Source organism: Brassica napus, chromosome C9 (assembly GCF_020379485.1).
Source record: "Brassica napus cultivar Da-Ae chromosome C9, Da-Ae, whole genome shotgun sequence".
Classification (NCBI taxonomy): Eukaryota; Viridiplantae; Streptophyta; class Magnoliopsida; order Brassicales; family Brassicaceae; genus Brassica; species Brassica napus.
In genome coordinates, this window is record NC_063452.1 from 9,271,018 (window position 1) to 9,288,728 (window position 17,711).

Sequence of the window (17,711 nt, forward strand, 5' to 3'; positions counted from 1 at the left end):
TCCAGGAATCTCTGGTTTGCACCTACAGAAGTGTTCGCATTGCTTTGCGGGAAAACAACACAGGGTATCTTTCAAGTCTTCCGCACCTTCTAGGAAACCCGAGGTACTGGATTTGGTACACTCAGATGTGTGTGGTCCAATGAAGACAAGATCTCTTGGTGGCGCATCATATTATGTGACTTTTATTGATGATCATTCAAGGAAGTCGTGGGTATTTCCTATGAGGACGAAGGATCAGGTGCTGGGATATTTCAAGCACTTTGTGGCATTGGTTGAGAGACAAACGGGGAAGAAGCTGAAGTGTATCCGCAGTGATAATGGTGGAGAGTATCTTGGACCATTTGATGCTTATTGCAAAGAGCATGGAATAAGGCATCAGTTCACGCCACCTCATACTCCACAGTTGAATGGGTTGGCTGAAAGGATGAATCGAACGATTGTCGAGAGGATGAGATGTTTGATCTCACAGTCAGGCTTATCGATGACTTTCTGGGCAGAAGCTTTGAACACGGTGGTTCATGTGCTGAATTTGTCACCAAGTGCTCCATTGGATGGTGATGTTCCAGAGAGGGTTTGGACTGGTAAGGATGTTTCTTACAGTCACTTGAGGGTCTTTGGGTGTAAGGCATTTGTTCATATTCCCAAGGTTGATAGATCGAAGCTTGAGATGAAGTCGCGGCAGTGTGTGTTCATCGGTTATGGTCATGATGAGTTCGGGTACAGATTTTATGATCCCGTTGAGAGGAAGCTCGTAAGGAGCAGAGATGTTGTGTTTATGGAAGATCAAACGATTAAGGACATTGACAAGTCCAAAAAGCCAACTCAGATTTTTGAGGGTTTGATCGATACAGAGGCTACTCCTTCTACATCGGTTCACGGTGAGGTTGAGGTTGAGGTTGAGGTTCAGGATAATACACCCAGTGCAGATGCTCCCGCACATGAAGATGGTAGTGGTGATCATGGTGACGATCATGGTGAGACACCAGCTGCTGAGAACCAACCTACTATTGTTAGAAGATCCGAGAGAGGTCTTAAACCGTCGACAAGGTATGATCCTAGTGAGTATGTATTACTTACTGATGGGGGAGAGCCTGAAAGCTATGATGAAGCTTTGGAGGATGAACACAAGGATAAGTGGTTTGGAGCCATGGATGAGGAGATGGATTCTTTTGAGGAGAACCATACTTTTGAGTTGGTGAAATTGCCTAAGGGCAAGAAGGCTTTGCTTAATAAGTGGGTGTACAGAATTAAGCATGAGGATGAAAATTTGCCACCTCGACACAAGGCTAGATTGGTTGTGAAAGGCTACAGCCAAAAGAAGGGAATTGATTATGATGAAATCTTTTCTCCTGTTGTGAAGATGTCATCCATTCGGGTTGTACTTGGATTGGCAGCGAGCCTTGATCTAGAGGTTGAGCAAATGGACGTGAAGACTGCTTTCCTTCATGGTGATTTGGAGGAAGAGATCTACATGGAACAACCGGAAGGCTATGTGCAAAAGGGCAAAGAAAATTTGGTTTGCCGCTTGAAGAAAAGCCTTTATGGATTGAAGCAAGCACCAAGGCAGTGGTACATGAAGTTCAAGTCTGTTATGGGGGAGCATGGTTATGCAGAGACTGATTCAGACCATTGTGTATTTGTGAAGGTGTTCGGTGAGGATGATTTTATCATCTTGTTGCTGTATGTCGATGATATGTTGATTGTGGGCAGGAACATGGACAGAATTAAGGAGTTGAAAGAGCAGCTCAGTGAGTCCTTTGCCATGAAAGATATGGGTCCAGCGAAACAGATTCTTGGTATGAGAATTATTCGGGATAGAGGTGAGAAGCTGATTCACTTATCTCAGGAGAAGTACATTGAAAAAGTACTTAAGCGGTTTCACATGGACAAGTCTAAAGTGTTGAGTACTCCTCTTGCTCCACACTTAAGACTGAGCAGTCAACAAAGTCCGAAGACATATGCGGAGAAGGAAGATATGGCGAAGGTTCCATATGCTTCTGCAGTGGGTAGTTTGATGTATGCCATGGTCTGTACAAGACCGGATTTAGCCTACGCCGTTGGAGTTGTCAGCAGGTTTCTCTCCAATCCGGGAAGAGAACATTGGAATGCTGTGAAGTGGATTTTGAGATATCTCAGAGGGACTTCTGATTTGAAGATTACATTTGGAGGTAAGAAGCTTTGCTTGTCAGTTACACTGATTCTGACATGTCGGGAGATGCTGATTCTAGCAAGTCTACTTCGGGTTACTTGGTAACATTTGCGGGTGGAGCTGTGGCATGGCAGTCAAGGCTGCAAAAGTGTGTTGCACTATCTACCACTGAGGCAGAGTTCATTGCCGCAACTGAAGCTTGTAAAGAGTTGTTGTGGATGAAGAACTTCTGTGAAGAGATCGGTTTCAAGCAAGAAAAGTATGTGTTGCTTTGTGATAGTCAAAGCGCTATTTGTCTCGGGAAGAATTCTACATTTCATTCGAAGTCAAAACACATTCAGAGGAGGTATCATTGGATACGTGATGTGGTTGCTTCCAAGGAAGTGGAACTTGAGAAAGTTCATACGGATGATAATGGAGCTGATATGATGACGAAGTCATTACCGAGGGGGAAGCTTGAGGTATGCCGAGAGATAGCCGGAATGGCTGTCTCTTCCATCTAGTCGGAGGGGGAGTTTGTTGGGTCCCTCCTAGATGGAGAGGACCAATTGGGGTGAACTTAAGAAATAATAATGTTCCCCCTTTGTCACTAGACTCACAATAATAGAGTTTTGACAAAAAGAAGAGAGAGAGAAAAGGAGAAAAAGAGAGAGAAGGAGAAAACTCGTAAGGTGTTTTCAAGACTGGATTTGGAGGGTCAAACGGATCCTGATCGGGCTGATATTTTGTGGGAAGCTTCTTCAGTCAGTGGGTTAGAGGTTCACCGAAGGGATTTGGATTTCAATGGTTGGATCTTCTGTTGTCTGGGTTTTCTTGAAGCTGGTCGCCATAGTTCTTCAGCAGAGCAGTCTTGGGTGTTTGGTAAATCCAACGGTGAGATCTTCTCTTATTGAGCTGAAATTTGGCAGAGGTATTTTAGACTTGTTTATCTTGGATTTGTACGGTTGGATTAGTTTCTGGAAGCCGGAATCTTTGTGAGCTGAGGTCGTTTGGTTGCTGCCGGTTTTGAAGCTTTGTGTTGCTCTCTTGTTGTTGTTGTTTGTGTTGGAGATAGCTCTTTGTAGCTAGACTCTCTGTTCTGTTCAGGCTGTTGAACAGGGAGGACGTGGTTGTACTCATACCATTTATATAGTGGATTTTTGAGTGGACTACGGTCCCGTGGTTTTTCCTTCTCACATCGAGGAGGTTTTCCACGTAAAAATTGTGTGTCTCATTTAGTTATCGCAACTTTGATATCTTGCCATCGTCGAAGTATTTTCCTCACAGGTTCGCACAAGGTCAGGGGAACACGACCATTAGTATTTCCGCTGCGCCGTGTGACTTTCCCCAACAGAGTGGTATCAGAGCTTCTGGTTTTAGAGCTTTGGTTTTGATAACTTTGGGTTGTTATTTGCTTGTGTGAAAGATGGAAAATATGAGCAGGATGATAAGCTTGAATGGTGCTAACTATCATCTATGGAAGGGCAAGATGGAGGATTTGCTCTTTGTTAAAGAATTCCATGTTCCAGTCTTCGAGGAGCAGAAACCTGAGAAGAAGACGGATGAAGAGTGGAAGCTGCAGCATCGCCAAGTGTGTGGGTTGATAAGGCAGTGGGTAGATGATAATGTGTTGCATCATATTGAGACTGAGACGGATGCTCGTTCTTTGTGGAAGAAGCTGGAGCAGTTATATGCTAGGAAGACCGGAAACAACAAGATGTACATGATCAAGAAGTTGATTGAGCTGAGGTATCAGGAGGGGACTCCGATGACAGATCACTTGAATGCGTTTCAGGGATTGCTCAACAAGTTGTCTGATATGGGCATCAAGTTTGATGATGAGATTCACGGTCTGTGGCTTCTCGGTACTTTACCGGACTCTTGGGAGGTTTTCAGGATGTCTCTTTGTAACTCCGCGTCGGAAGGTGTTATTTCGATGGATTCAGTGAAGAACAGTGTTCTTAATGAGGAAGCAAGAAGGCAGTCGAATGCTAGCAGTTCGCGTTCAGATGTTTTTGTTACTGAGTCAAGGGGGAGAAGTACAAGTAGAGATCCCAAGAGAGACAAGAACAGGAGCAGGAGCAAGTCTAATAGATTTGCTAATATGGAGTGCTACTTCTGTCATAAGAAAGGGCACATGAAGAAGGATTGCTGGAAGTTGAAAAACAAGCAGCAAGGAAATCAAGAAGAAAAGGTGGATCGGGTGACTCTCACCGAAGATCAGTTTCTCATTCTTCTTGAGGGTGATGCCATTAATGTCGCATGCCAGGACACCAGTTGGGTGATTGACAGTGGAGCTACTACTCATGCTACATCACAGCGGGATTTGTTTTCTACCTATACTACGGGTAATTATGGTTCTGTGAAGATGGGGAATGATGCGATGGCTCAGGTTGCTGGCATTGGTGATGTTTGCTTGGAGACTAGTCTTGGTACTAGGCTGGTGCTTAAGGATGTTAAGCATGTTCCTGATATTAGGATGAATCTGATATCGACGGGAAGACTTGATGATGAGGGCTATTTCAGTTTGCACGGTGGTGGTAAATGGAAGCTCTCTCGCGGTTCTTTGATTGTGGCTCGAGGTGAGAAGTCTTCATCTTTCTATTGGATGCAGGCTAAGGTCTCCAAAGATGTTGTTAATGCGGTGGAGAATGATAATGCCATGGAGCTATGGCATAAGAGACTCGGTCACATGAGTGAGAAAGGAATGGTTGTGTTGTCTAAGAATGAGGTGATTCCAGGAATCTCTGGTTTGCACCTACAGAAGTGTTCGCATTGCTTTGCGGGAAAACAACACAGGGTATCTTTCAAGTCTTCCGCACCTTCTAGGAAACCCGAGGTACTGGATTTGGTACACTCAGATGTGTGTGGTCCAATGAAGACAAGATCTCTTGGTGGCGCATCATATTATGTGACTTTTATTGATGATCATTCAAGGAAGTCGTGGGTATTTCCTATGAGGACGAAGGATCAGGTGCTGGGATATTTCAAGCACTTTGTGGCATTGGTTGAGAGACAAACGGGGAAGAAGCTGAAGTGTATCCGCAGTGATAATGGTGGAGAGTATCTTGGACCATTTGATGCTTATTGCAAAGAGCATGGAATAAGGCATCAGTTCACGCCACCTCATACTCCACAGTTGAATGGGTTGGCTGAAAGGATGAATCGAACGATTGTCGAGAGGATGAGATGTTTGATCTCACAGTCAGGCTTATCGATGACTTTCTGGGCAGAAGCTTTGAACACGGTGGTTCATGTGCTGAATTTGTCACCAAGTGCTCCATTGGATGGTGATGTTCCAGAGAGGGTTTGGACTGGTAAGGATGTTTCTTACAGTCACTTGAGGGTCTTTGGGTGTAAGGCATTTGTTCATATTCCCAAGGTTGATAGATCGAAGCTTGAGATGAAGTCGCGGCAGTGTGTGTTCATCGGTTATGGTCATGATGAGTTCGGGTACAGATTTTATGATCCCGTTGAGAGGAAGCTCGTAAGGAGCAGAGATGTTGTGTTTATGGAAGATCAAACGATTAAGGACATTGACAAGTCCAAAAAGCCAACTCAGATTTTTGAGGGTTTGATCGATACAGAGGCTACTCCTTCTACATCGGTTCACGGTGAGGTTGAGGTTGAGGTTCAGGATAATACACCCAGTGCAGATGCTCCCGCACATGAAGATGGTAGTGGTGATCATGGTGACGATCATGGTGAGACACCAGCTGCTGAGAACCAACCTACTATTGTTAGAAGATCCGAGAGAGGTCTTAAACCGTCGACAAGGTATGATCCTAGTGAGTATGTATTACTTACTGATGGGGGAGAGCCTGAAAGCTATGATGAAGCTTTGGAGGATGAACACAAGGATAAGTGGTTTGGAGCCATGGATGAGGAGATGGATTCTTTTGAGGAGAACCATACTTTTGAGTTGGTGGAATTGCCTAAGGGCAAGAAGGCTTTGCTTAATAAGTGGGTGTACAGAATTAAGCATGAGGATGAAAATTTGCCACCTCGACACAAGGCTAGATTGGTTGTGAAAGGCTACAGCCAAAAGAAGGGAATTGATTATGATGAAATCTTTTCTCCTGTTGTGAAGATGTCATCCATTCGGGTTGTACTTGGATTGGCAGCGAGCCTTGATCTAGAGGTTGAGCAAATGGACGTGAAGACTGCTTTCCTTCATGGTGATTTGGAGGAAGAGATCTACATGGAACAACCGGAAGGCTATGTGCAAAAGGGCAAAGAAAATTTGGTTTGCCGCTTGAAGAAAAGCCTTTATGGATTGAAGCAAGCACCAAGGCAGTGGTACATGAAGTTCAAGTCTGTTATGGGGGAGCATGGTTATGCAGAGACTGATTCAGACCATTGTGTATTTGTGAAGGTGTTCGGTGAGGATGATTTTATCATCTTGTTGCTGTATGTCGATGATATGTTGATTGTGGGCAGGAACATGGACAGAATTAAGGAGTTGAAAGAGCAGCTCAGTGAGTCCTTTGCCATGAAAGATATGGGTCCAGCGAAACAGATTCTTGGTATGAGAATTATTCGGGATAGAGGTGAGAAGCTGATTCACTTATCTCAGGAGAAGTACATTGAAAAAGTACTTAAGCGGTTTCACATGGACAAGTCTAAAGTGTTGAGTACTCCTCTTGCTCCACACTTAAGACTGAGCAGTCAACAAAGTCCGAAGACATATGCGGAGAAGGAAGATATGGCGAAGGTTCCGTATGCTTCTGCAGTGGGTAGTTTGATGTATGCCATGGTCTGTACAAGACCGGATTTAGCCTACGCCGTTGGAGTTGTCAGCAGGTTTCTCTCCAATCCGGGAAGAGAACATTGGAATGCTGTGAAGTGGATTTTGAGATATCTCAGAGGGACTTCTAATTTGAAGATTACATTTGGAGGTAAGAAGCCTTTGCTGGTCAGTTACACTGATTCTGACATGTCGGGAGATGCTGATTCTAGCAAGTCTACTTCGGGTTACTTGGTAACATTTGCGGGTGGAGCTGTGGCATGGCAGTCAAGGCTGCAAAAGTGTGTTGCACTATCTACCACTGAGGCAGAGTTCATTGCCGCAACTGAAGCTTGTAAAGAGTTGTTGTGGATGAAGAACTTCTGTGAAGAGATCGGTTTCAAGCAAGAAAAGTATGTGTTGCTTTGTGATAGTCAAAGCGCTATTTGTCTCGGGAAGAATTCTACATTTCATTCGAAGTCAAAACACATTCAGAGGAGGTATCATTGGATACGTGATGTGGTTGCTTCCAAGGAAGTGGAACTTGAGAAAGTTCATACGGATGATAATGGAGCTGATATGATGACGAAGTCATTACCGAGGGGGAAGCTTGAGGTATGCCGAGAGATAGCCGGAATGGCTGTCTCTTCCATCTAGTCGGAGGGGGAGTTTGTTGGGTCCCTCCTAGATGGAGAGGACCAATTGGGGTGAACTTAAGAAATAATAATGTTCCCCCTTTGTCACTAGACTCACAATAATAGAGTTTTGACAAAAAGAAGAGAGAGAGAAAAGGAGAAAAAGAAAGAGAAGGAGAAAACTCGTAAGGTGTTTTCAAGACTGGATTTGGAGGGTCAAACGGATCCTGATCGGGCTGATATTTTGTGGGAAGCTTCTTCAGTCAGTGGGTTAGAGGTTCACCGAAGGGATTTGGATTTCAGCGGTTGGATCTTCTGTTGTCTGGGTTTTCTTGAAGCTGGTCGCCATAGTTCTTCAGCAGAGCAGTCTTGGGTGTTTGGTAAATCCAACGGTGAGATCTTCTCTTATTGAGCTGAAATTTGGCAGAGGTATTTCAGACGTGTTTATCTTGGATTTGTACGGTTGGATTAGTTTCTGGAAGCCGGAATCTTTGTGAGCTGAGGTCGTTTGGTTGCTGCCGGTTTTGAAGCTTTGTGTTGCTCTCTTGTTGTTGTTGTTTGTGTTGGAGATAGCTCTTTGTAGCTAGACTCTCTGTTCTGTTCAGGCTGTTGAACAGGGAGGACGTGGTTGTACTCATACCATTTATATAGTGGATTTTTGAGTGGACTACGGTCCCGTGGTTTTTCCTTCTCACATCGAGAAGGTTTTCCACGTAAAAATTGTGTGTCTCATTTAGTTGTCGCAACTTTGATATCTTGCCATCGTCGAAGTATTTTCCTCACAGGTTCGCACAAGGTCAGGGGAACACGACCATTAGTATTTCCGCTGCGCCGTGTGACTTTCCCCAACAAGATCCGGCCTCGATGCTGAGCTTCTTAATCTCCGGCTTTTTATCCACCTTCATAGTTTTAGGAAGTTTACTTTCATGTGTTTGTTTTGATCGTTGGAGTTTTGTAAGTTGGAGTCATTGTTTGTGCGAAAACAGGGTGAAACGACCTAAGAATATTTCTCTTTTGATCGTAGTAAATGAATGTGTACAACGTCATTTATATTGGTAAATGTATCAACTGGTGGTTAGCTCAATCAGTGGTTAGCTCGTCGTCTTCTACCCATTGAACATTAAGGGAAATTTCTTTTACCCATTGAACATTAAGGAAAATTTTAGTTCCAATTTGGTTTAATGATCTCTTTTAAAGGAAATAGATTGTGAAAAAGAAGTAAAATCCAAATTTTCATATTACGCGTGTAAACCAAATTGGATTACAAACTTTAACATAGGCTTTGATTTTTTGATGTCGTTAAGAAACCTAACAATTTTGACAAATCTAACAACTTTAAGAAATTGGATTACGCAATTTAAATTACTTATATTCAGCAACAGAAATATAAATGCTTAAAATTATAATGAATATTATTGGTTTAAAATTTTAATAATATAAATTTTAATATCGTTAGTGAATATAAATAAAAAATATATATATATATTTATAATATTTTTACTTATAATATTTAAATATTAAAATAAAAATAAAAAAAATAAAAAAAAAATATTTTTAAAAAATATTTTTACATTTATTTATTTTTCCACAATCGTCCACAACCACAACCACAAATGCTAGCAGGAGCCAAATTTAATTTAAAAATTTTGGAGTAGTTTAAAATGATCTATAGCGTTTTTGATTGTCGTAAAAAACCAACAATTACTACCTCTCGCAAAAGTTGCATTTATGGTGATAGCGGAAAAATCAGTGACACTCTAAAACATATTTTACAAAGATCAGATTTTATAAAACAATCACATTTTCGCTTCAAATTTTTAAAATATATTGTTTTAACTAATTACGTGCAAATCACACAACTTTAAACCAATAAACTCGGGATTTTGATTTTAACTACTAATCAATATTTGCCTAGATTCTAAGGACCTATTATTTAGACCATGTACAATGGTTTCAACACTCATTTCATGTTCAACACCTTTCTTTTCCTTTTTAACATTTCACATCATTTTCTCATTCTTCCACCTAATTTATTCAACATCCACTTCATTTTCAACTTTTACAATAGTTTTTTTTTTAAAATTCATACCATACTCCACTATTTTTAAGTCATATATTTAATTTTTAAATATAATAAATACACATTAATAATATGATTCTAACAACCTTAAAGCTAAAATAACATAAATTTTAATAATTTTATTTTATTTATATACCTATATTTTTTAAATAATACTAAAATTAATATTATTAAAACAATTAAAATAATTGATTATAATGAAAAATAACGTTTTTTATGTATCCAAATGAAATGAGAGTAGTCTCTATTTCTGTATCCAAATGAAATCAAAATTGGACTTACTGATTGTGTTATAGAGTAGCTAACTAGAACTCTAAATTAGGACATTGATGATAACTTCAAGAGTAGGTTTTTTACTTGATAATGATTTTGCTGAAGTAGGTTGTTAGATACATGAGAGATCTAGTCTAGACTTCTAGTGAACATATCGATTAGGACATTAATGAGTGAGTGTCAATTGATACACTCCCTTAGCAGATATGATATCTTGCATATTTCCATTGTCTTATTCATTCACCCATGTGCATTTTGATCATATAGACTAGGATTTAGCCATGTTTAGGTTGCATTTTGCATACATGAGTCCTTATCAGGTATTGGAGTACCACATGGAGTTCTTGGAGACATTTGGGTGCATTTGGAGCTCAAAAGAGGTGAAAAAGGTGATCATTGGACGAGCAGTGCATGGGAGCGACCTCACCGGAGCGACACCGTGAAGTCGCTGTGACACCCTTTCAGAGCGACTTAACCGGAGCGACACAGCGAGGTCGCTCGCGTCTCCATCACCCGGAGCGACTTGACCGCAGCGACGCAGCGAGGTCGCTCGCGTCTCCATCACTCGGAGCGACGTGACCGGAGCGACGCAGCGAGGTCGCTCGCAGCGACCCCTCCAAGTCGCTCCCGAAGCCTGGAGCGACCTCTCGGAGCGACTAGTGGAGGTCGCTGCGCGACGTCTGATTGCTCGAATTCATTTCTACTCAAGGGCCTTTTGGTCATTTTATTATGCACGTTTTTACTTCTGAAAACCTATGTTTTAAGTACTCTTGGCAGCCACCAGACAGATTATCTTTTGTTCTAAGAAAAAACCTTTGGAAAGTTCATCTCTTGAATCATCTTTGTTCATCTAGTTATTGCAATTCTGTGTTTCCAATTCGTTGTTGTATCCCTCTGTATGATTAATCTGAAATCCAAAATGGGTTTAAGAGGAATCATGAAGAGTAGTGAGTAATCACCATTTGAATTCATGGGTTAGGAAGATTAAGGGTGATTAGGTTAGAGCTAGGATGTTTTAGAGTAGATCATTCCAAAACCTTGCTAGTAGAGTAATCATAATGCATCTTCTGAGTTAGCTTCTCAAAAGTTGATCTTTAGGCATTTCCCACCCAAAAGGTGTTCGATGAAATGCCTGAAACAACTCTTCTAAGCTTTTAGCATAATTTGCCAAAGACATTTGTTGTTAGAAATGCTAAGATAGCCTTAGACCTGTTAGTAATGATTGCTTCCATATTATTCAACCGAAAACATTTGTTGTTTGAAATGTGTTAGTAAATGAACATTCATCTAGACATAGAGTTTGTTTAGAATCGTGTCTAAGCTTAAGGTTGATAGTTTGATTGTTCGTTTGCCATCCTTAGTTCGAAACTTGATCACCCAAGGTCTAATTCCTATGCCCATGAGTTCTCATTTCCTTAGTTAAGAAAGTCAACTCATTTACCGTTTTTATTATTCTGAAACTGCATTAGTAATAATCATTAGTTTAGAAAACCTTTAAAATCATCGGTTGCACTTAGATTAAGTAAATACTTGCATTCTCAGTGCTTGAAATCCCTTGGAATTGGTTCGACAATCATTTATACTACAACATTTGTCTTAGGAGCCTTGAAAACTCCTAATATCAAATTGGCGCCGTTGCCAAATTCTAAGTAGATTTGAACATTGAGATTTAGTCATTTGCTTGAGACTAAGTCATTTTATTTTCTTTAGTTACTGATTCTCCTTCTTCACCTCCCTTTAATTTACAGGTGTATGAACTTGAGGAGCAGGGGTCCATCAAACCTAGTTCCAAGAGCCGCAGACATCAGAGCTTTAGAGAGAGAGTGTGCTAGAAAGAGAAGAGAAGAAGAGCAACAGTCTCACTTGCAGAGATTGGATACTGATATGGGAGACATACCTCAAAATGATGCCAACAACGTTCCACAAAACCAACAGCGAGCAGCTCGACCCATTGGCACTTATGACCGCCCCAACATTCATGGTCATAGATTGGGAATCCGAGCACCAGCTGTAGCAGCCAACAACTTTGAGATCAAATCAGGACTCCTCAACGTGATCGAGAACAACAAGTATCATGGCTTGGCTCTAGAGGACCCATTTGATCACTTGGACAGGTTCGACAGCTACTGTGGGTTGTCAAAAACCAATGGTGTGTCTGAGGATGCCTTAAAGCTGAAGTTATTCCCTTTCTCTCTGGGGGATAAGGCACGACAGTGGGAGAAGTCTCTACCAAGTGACTCAATCACCACTTGGGATGACTGCAAGAAAGCTTTCTTGGAGAAGTTCTTCTCTACTTCAAGAACTGCTAAGCTGAGAAATGAGATCTCCAGTTTTCAACAGAAAGGCTTGGAAGGCTTCAGTGAAGCCTGGGAGAGATTCAAGGGCTACCAAGCTCAATGCCCACACCATGGTTTCTCTAAGGAGAGCTTGCTGAGCACATTCTACCGTGGTGCTCTTCCTAAGTACAGGGCCAGACTGGATACAGCTAGCAATGGGTTCTTCTTGGGGAGAACTGAGGAAGATGCAGAAGAGCTGGTTGACAATATGGTAAAGAGTGATGCAGTCTACAGTGGAGACCACGACAGAGGCAGTCGAACAGATGACAAGCAGACGAGGAGGGAGTTAAAGGCTCTCCAGGATAAGATTGACATTCTCATTGCTGATAAGGCCACCCAGGAGCAGCTGCACTTTGTTGGTAACCCAAACAAAGAAGCCACACCTGTTGTCCAGGAAGTTGATGGTTTGGAAGGGCAAGAAGAGCTGTGCTTCATCAACAACAATGGTAGCTGGTACAAGAAAGAGCCAAACTTTCAGTACAACAACTACCAACAGAGATCTTACCCCAACAACCAACAGAGTGGTTATCAGCCTCGGAACAACCAGCAAGGCAGCTATCAGCCTCAACAAAACCCTCCTCCCGGTTTCAACAACAAAGGACAACAACCTGCCCAACAACAACCTACTACTTCTACCTCTACTCCTCCAGTCAGCAGCACTGATGCCCTACTAAAACAAATCTTGGAGTCTCAGACAAGAAGTGAGAAGCATGTTGGCTATGAGTTGAAAAACCTTCACGCAAAGATTGATGGAAGCTACAATGAGCTCAACAACAAGTTCAGAACCTTGGAGAACCAGTTTGCTGCCATGAACACTCAACAAAATCGCCAACAAGGTTCTTTACCTGGAAAATCTGAGCAAACCCCAAGGAGACCATGAAAGCTATCACCCTCAGGAGTGGTAAGGAGTTACCTCAGAAAGCTCTCACCAAGGATGCTGAGAAACAAGGTGAGGGGGTTACCATCAACATAGATGATGAAGTGGTGATTGTTGATGAGAAAATCAATGATGAAATCTTGGAGAAGATTGTGGAAGCAAAAGGTAAAGGAAAGATTGGGGAAGAGAAGAAAACAGTGAAAGATGGTGAAGTTGTTGCTCCAGCAAGTGAAAATTCTTTTGTTCCTCCTCCTTATGAACCCAAACTACCATTCTCTGGTAGATTCAAGAGGCAGCTGCTAGAGAAGTACAAAGCTCTATTTGAGAAGCAAATGAGTGAAGTTCAAGTCACAATGCCCATCATTGATGCTTTCATGCTAATTCCTCAATATAGTAAGTTCCTGAAAGATGTTGTAGCTGCAAAGAAGAAGGAGATGGAGGGCATGATGATTCTCACTCATGAGTGCAGTGCCATCATCCAGAGGCTTGTTGTTCCAAAGAAGCTAGAAGATCCAGGATGCTTCACATTACCTTGTGCTCTTGGACCTATGGTATTTGATAGATGTCTCTGCGATTTGGGAGCTAGTGTCAGCTTGATGCCTTTATCTGTTGCTAAGAAGCTTGGTTTCACTCAGTACAAGAAGTGTAGACTGTCTCTGGTATTGGCTGATCGTTCAGTGAAGTACCCGGTGGGTATCTTGGAGGACCTCCCCGTTATGGTTGGAAAATATGAGATCCCTACAGACTTTGTGGTGCTTGAGATGGGTGAGGAAGCTGCAGATCCTTTAATCCTTGGAAGGCCTTTCTTAGCTACAGCAGGAGCAATTGTTAATGTGAAAGAGGGCAAGATTGATCTCCACTTGGGTAAAGGGCATGTTCTTCACTTTGACATCAAGGAGGTAATGAAGAAACCAACAGTTCAAGGGCAAGTTTTCTACATTGAAGAGATGGATGCCCTTGCTGATGAGCTCCTTGAAGAATTGTCAATAGAAGACCCTCTACAGCATGCTTTGACGATAGAGAGGCCAGCTGAAGTGATTCAGAACCTGGAGAGTGCTGCCTATGGGATGATGTTGGATTCACACAGAGGATTTGGTAGTAAGGATCAGTATGAGGAGCTGCCTCAAATTGTCCATCAGGAAGCCTCGGTCATTCAACAAGGGGACACCCAGCAAAACGACTGGAGCGAACTTAAGGCGCCTAAGGTGGAGCTTAAACCTCTCCCCAATGGTGTACGGTATGCATTTCTTGGTCCTAATGGAACTTATCCAGTCATTGTGAGTAGTGAACTTACTAAAACTGAGCTATCTGAACTTTTGAAAACACTTAAAAGATTTAGAAAAGCAATAGGTTACTCACTTGATGACATCAAGGGAATATCACTTTCTTTGTGTATGCATAGGATACATCTTGAGGATGAATCAATGAAGGTTAAATCCTAACCTGAAGGATGTCGTAAAGAAAGAGATTCTTAAACTCTTAGATGCTGGTGTTATCTACCCTATCTCAGATTCTAAATGGGTATCTCCTGTGCATGTTGTGCCAAAAAAAGGTGGTATAACTGTGATTAAAAATGACAAGGATGAATTGATACCAACAAGAACAGTCACTGGGCATAGGATGTGTATTGATTATGCAAACTGAACTCTGCATCTAGAAAAGATCATTTTCCACTCCCATTTATTGATCAGATGCTTGAGAGACTTGCAAATCATCCATTCTATTGTTTTCTTGATGAATATTCAGGATTCTTCCAGATCCCCATACATCCCAATGATCAGGAGAAAACAACATTCACATGTCCTTATGGTACCTTCGCATATCGAAGAATGCCATTTGGTCTATGTAATGCTCCAGCCACCTTTCAAAGGTGCATGATGTCGATCTTTTCTGATCTGATTGAGGATGTTGTGGAGGTGTTCATGGATGATTTCTCTGTCTATGGATCTTCGTTTTCTGCTTGTTTGTCAAATTTGTGCAGGGTCCTACAGAGATGTGAAGACACCAACCTTGTGCTGAACTGGGAGAAGTGTCACTTCATGGTCAAAGAAGGGATTGTGCTGGGGCACAAGATTTCAGAGAAGGGGATTGAGGTGGATAAGGCCAAAATCGATGTTATGGTTGGTTTGCCCCCACCAAAGACAGTGAAAGACATCCGAAGTTTTCTTGGTCATGCTGGGTTTTACAGGAGATTCATAAAGGACTTCTCCATGATCACTAGACCATTGACCAGGCTGCTGTGCAAAGAAGCCACCTTCAGCTTTGATGTGGAGTGTCTAGAAGCCTTCAAGAAGCTGAAAGGTGAACTCATCAGTGCTCCAATTGTCCAGCCACCTAATTGGGATCTCCCCTTTGAGATCATGTGTGATGCTAGTGATTATGCTGTGGGAGCTGTTTTGGGGCAGAAGAAAGATGGCAAGACCCATGTGATCTACTACGCGAGCCAAACCCTGAATGATGCTCAGATGAGATATGCCACAACAGAGAAGGAGATGCTAGCCATTGTCTTTGCCTTTGAGAAGTTCAGAAGCTACTTGGTGGGATCTAAAGTCATTGTCTACACAGATCATGCTGCGTTGAGACACCTTTTGGCGAAGAAGGATGCAAAGCCCAGGCTCTTGAGATGGATTCTTTTGCTGCAAGAGTTTGATTTAGAGATCAAGGACAAGCCAGGAGTTGAGAATGGTGTAGCTGATCACTTGTCCAGGCTGAGAGTGGAGTGTGGCATTCCCATTGACGAAGGACTCCCTGAGGAACAGATCATGGCTATTGGAGCAGTGATAGCAGTTTGTGAGACTGGAAGGAAGCTTGAAGAAGTCAAGGCAACAGAAGAGAAAGAACCTTGGTATGCTGATTTGGTGAATTACCTAGCCACAGGAAAAGAGCCTTTGAATCTTGTGGGTTATGCCAAGAAGAAGTTCTACAAGGATGTGAAGAGATACTACTGGGATGAGCCCTACCTCTACATTCTCTGCAAAGATCAACTTTATAGGAGAGTGGTTGCTAATGAGGAGATTGATGGGATCCTTACACAGTGTCATGGATCATCTTATGGAGGCCACTTTGCTACCTTCAAGACTGTTGCTAAGGTGTTACAAGCTGGATTCTGGTGGCCACACATGTTCAAGGACACACAAGACTTTGTTTCAAGGTGTGATTCATGCCAAAGGAGGGGAAACATCACCAAGAGGAATGAGATGCCTCAGAATCCAATCCTTGAAGTTGAAGTGTTTGATGTGTGGGGTATTGACTTCATGGGGCCATTTCCATCATCACATGGCAACAAGTACATCCTGGTAGCTGTTGATTATGTCTCAAAATGGGTGGAAGCTATTGCAAGTCCCACCAATGATGCAAGAGTGGTAATCAAGATGTTCAAGAGCACCATCTTTCCAAGGTTCGGAGTTCCAAGAGTTGTAATCAGTGATGGAGGGTCTCATTTCATCAACAAACTGCTTGAGGGACTTCTCAGGAAGAACGGTGTTAAGCACAAGGTTGCAACTCCTTACCATCCTCAAACAAGTGGTCAAGTTGAGATTTCTAACAGAGAGATCAAGTCCATTCTGGAGAAGATTGTGGGGATTACAAGGAAGGATTGGTCAGTTAAGCTTGATGATGCGCTTTGGGCTTACAGGACAGCTTACAAGACACCTCTGGGGACCACACCTTTCAACCTATTGTACGGGAAAGCTTGCCATCTACCAGTGGAGCTTGAGTACAAGGCACTTTGGGCAGTAAAGTTGCTGAACTTTGACATCAAGAGTGCCAAGGAGAAAAGGCTTTTTCAGCTACATGAGCTTGATGAGATAAGAATGGATGCCTTCGAAAACTCAAGGATCTACAAGGAGAAGACTAAATCTTTCCATGACAAGAATATCCTAAAGAGAGAGTTTAAAGAAGGAGATCAAGTTCTTCTCTACAACTCAAGACTGAAGTTGTTTCCAGGAAAGCTTAAGTCAAGGTGGTCCGGCCCTTTCAAGGTCAAAGAGGTTAAGCCATATGGAGCAATAGTTTTGTGGAGTACTGATGGAAGAGACTTCACAGTCAATGGGCAAAGGGTTAAGCTCTACATGGCTGATGCACCTGAGGAAGATGGAGTTTCAACTCCACTGTCTGATCCTACCCCAGCCTAGTCCAAAAGGAGGCAAAGTCAAGCTAGAGACTTAAAATAAGCTCACTTGGGAGGAAGTCCCATGCGTATCCTTGTACATATTGCATTGGTATTTTCATTTTCATCATATTTCATAAAAAAAAAAAAAAAAGGGAAAGTGTTGAAGTATTGTTCAGGTGGTTCATCGATCCGGTCAAGGCAAGGACTTGAGCGTGGGAGTGAGGTTCCGCAGCGACGCCACGAGGTCGCTCCAGCTGGGAGTGACGTGATCAGAGCGACTGGTCCAAGTCGCTCGCATATTCTGTGTCCGGAGCTCGAGAGTCGCTCTGGGAGCGACGTCTCGCAGCGACCACGTGAGGTCGCTCGTGTTTCTGTCGCTGGGAGCGACGTGATCAGAGCGACTTGGCTAAGTCGCTCGCATATTCGGTGTCCGGAGCTCGAGAGTCGCTCTGGGAGCGACGTCTCGAAGCGACCACGTGAGGTCGCTCGTATTTCTGTCGCTGGGAGCGATGTGATCAGAGCGACTCGGCTAAGTCGCTCGCGTT

General features: G+C 42.6%; 1 non-coding gene across 1 annotated transcript; it reads right to left on the bottom strand.

Moving 5' to 3' along the window:
• Positions 1-12,149: 12,149 nt before the first annotated feature.
• Positions 12,150-12,256, bottom strand: LOC125593505. The gene has a single exon (XR_007329409.1). It is a non-coding gene; the product is annotated as a small nucleolar RNA R71 (small nucleolar RNA).
• Between the last annotated feature and the right edge of the window lie 5,455 nt (positions 12,257-17,711).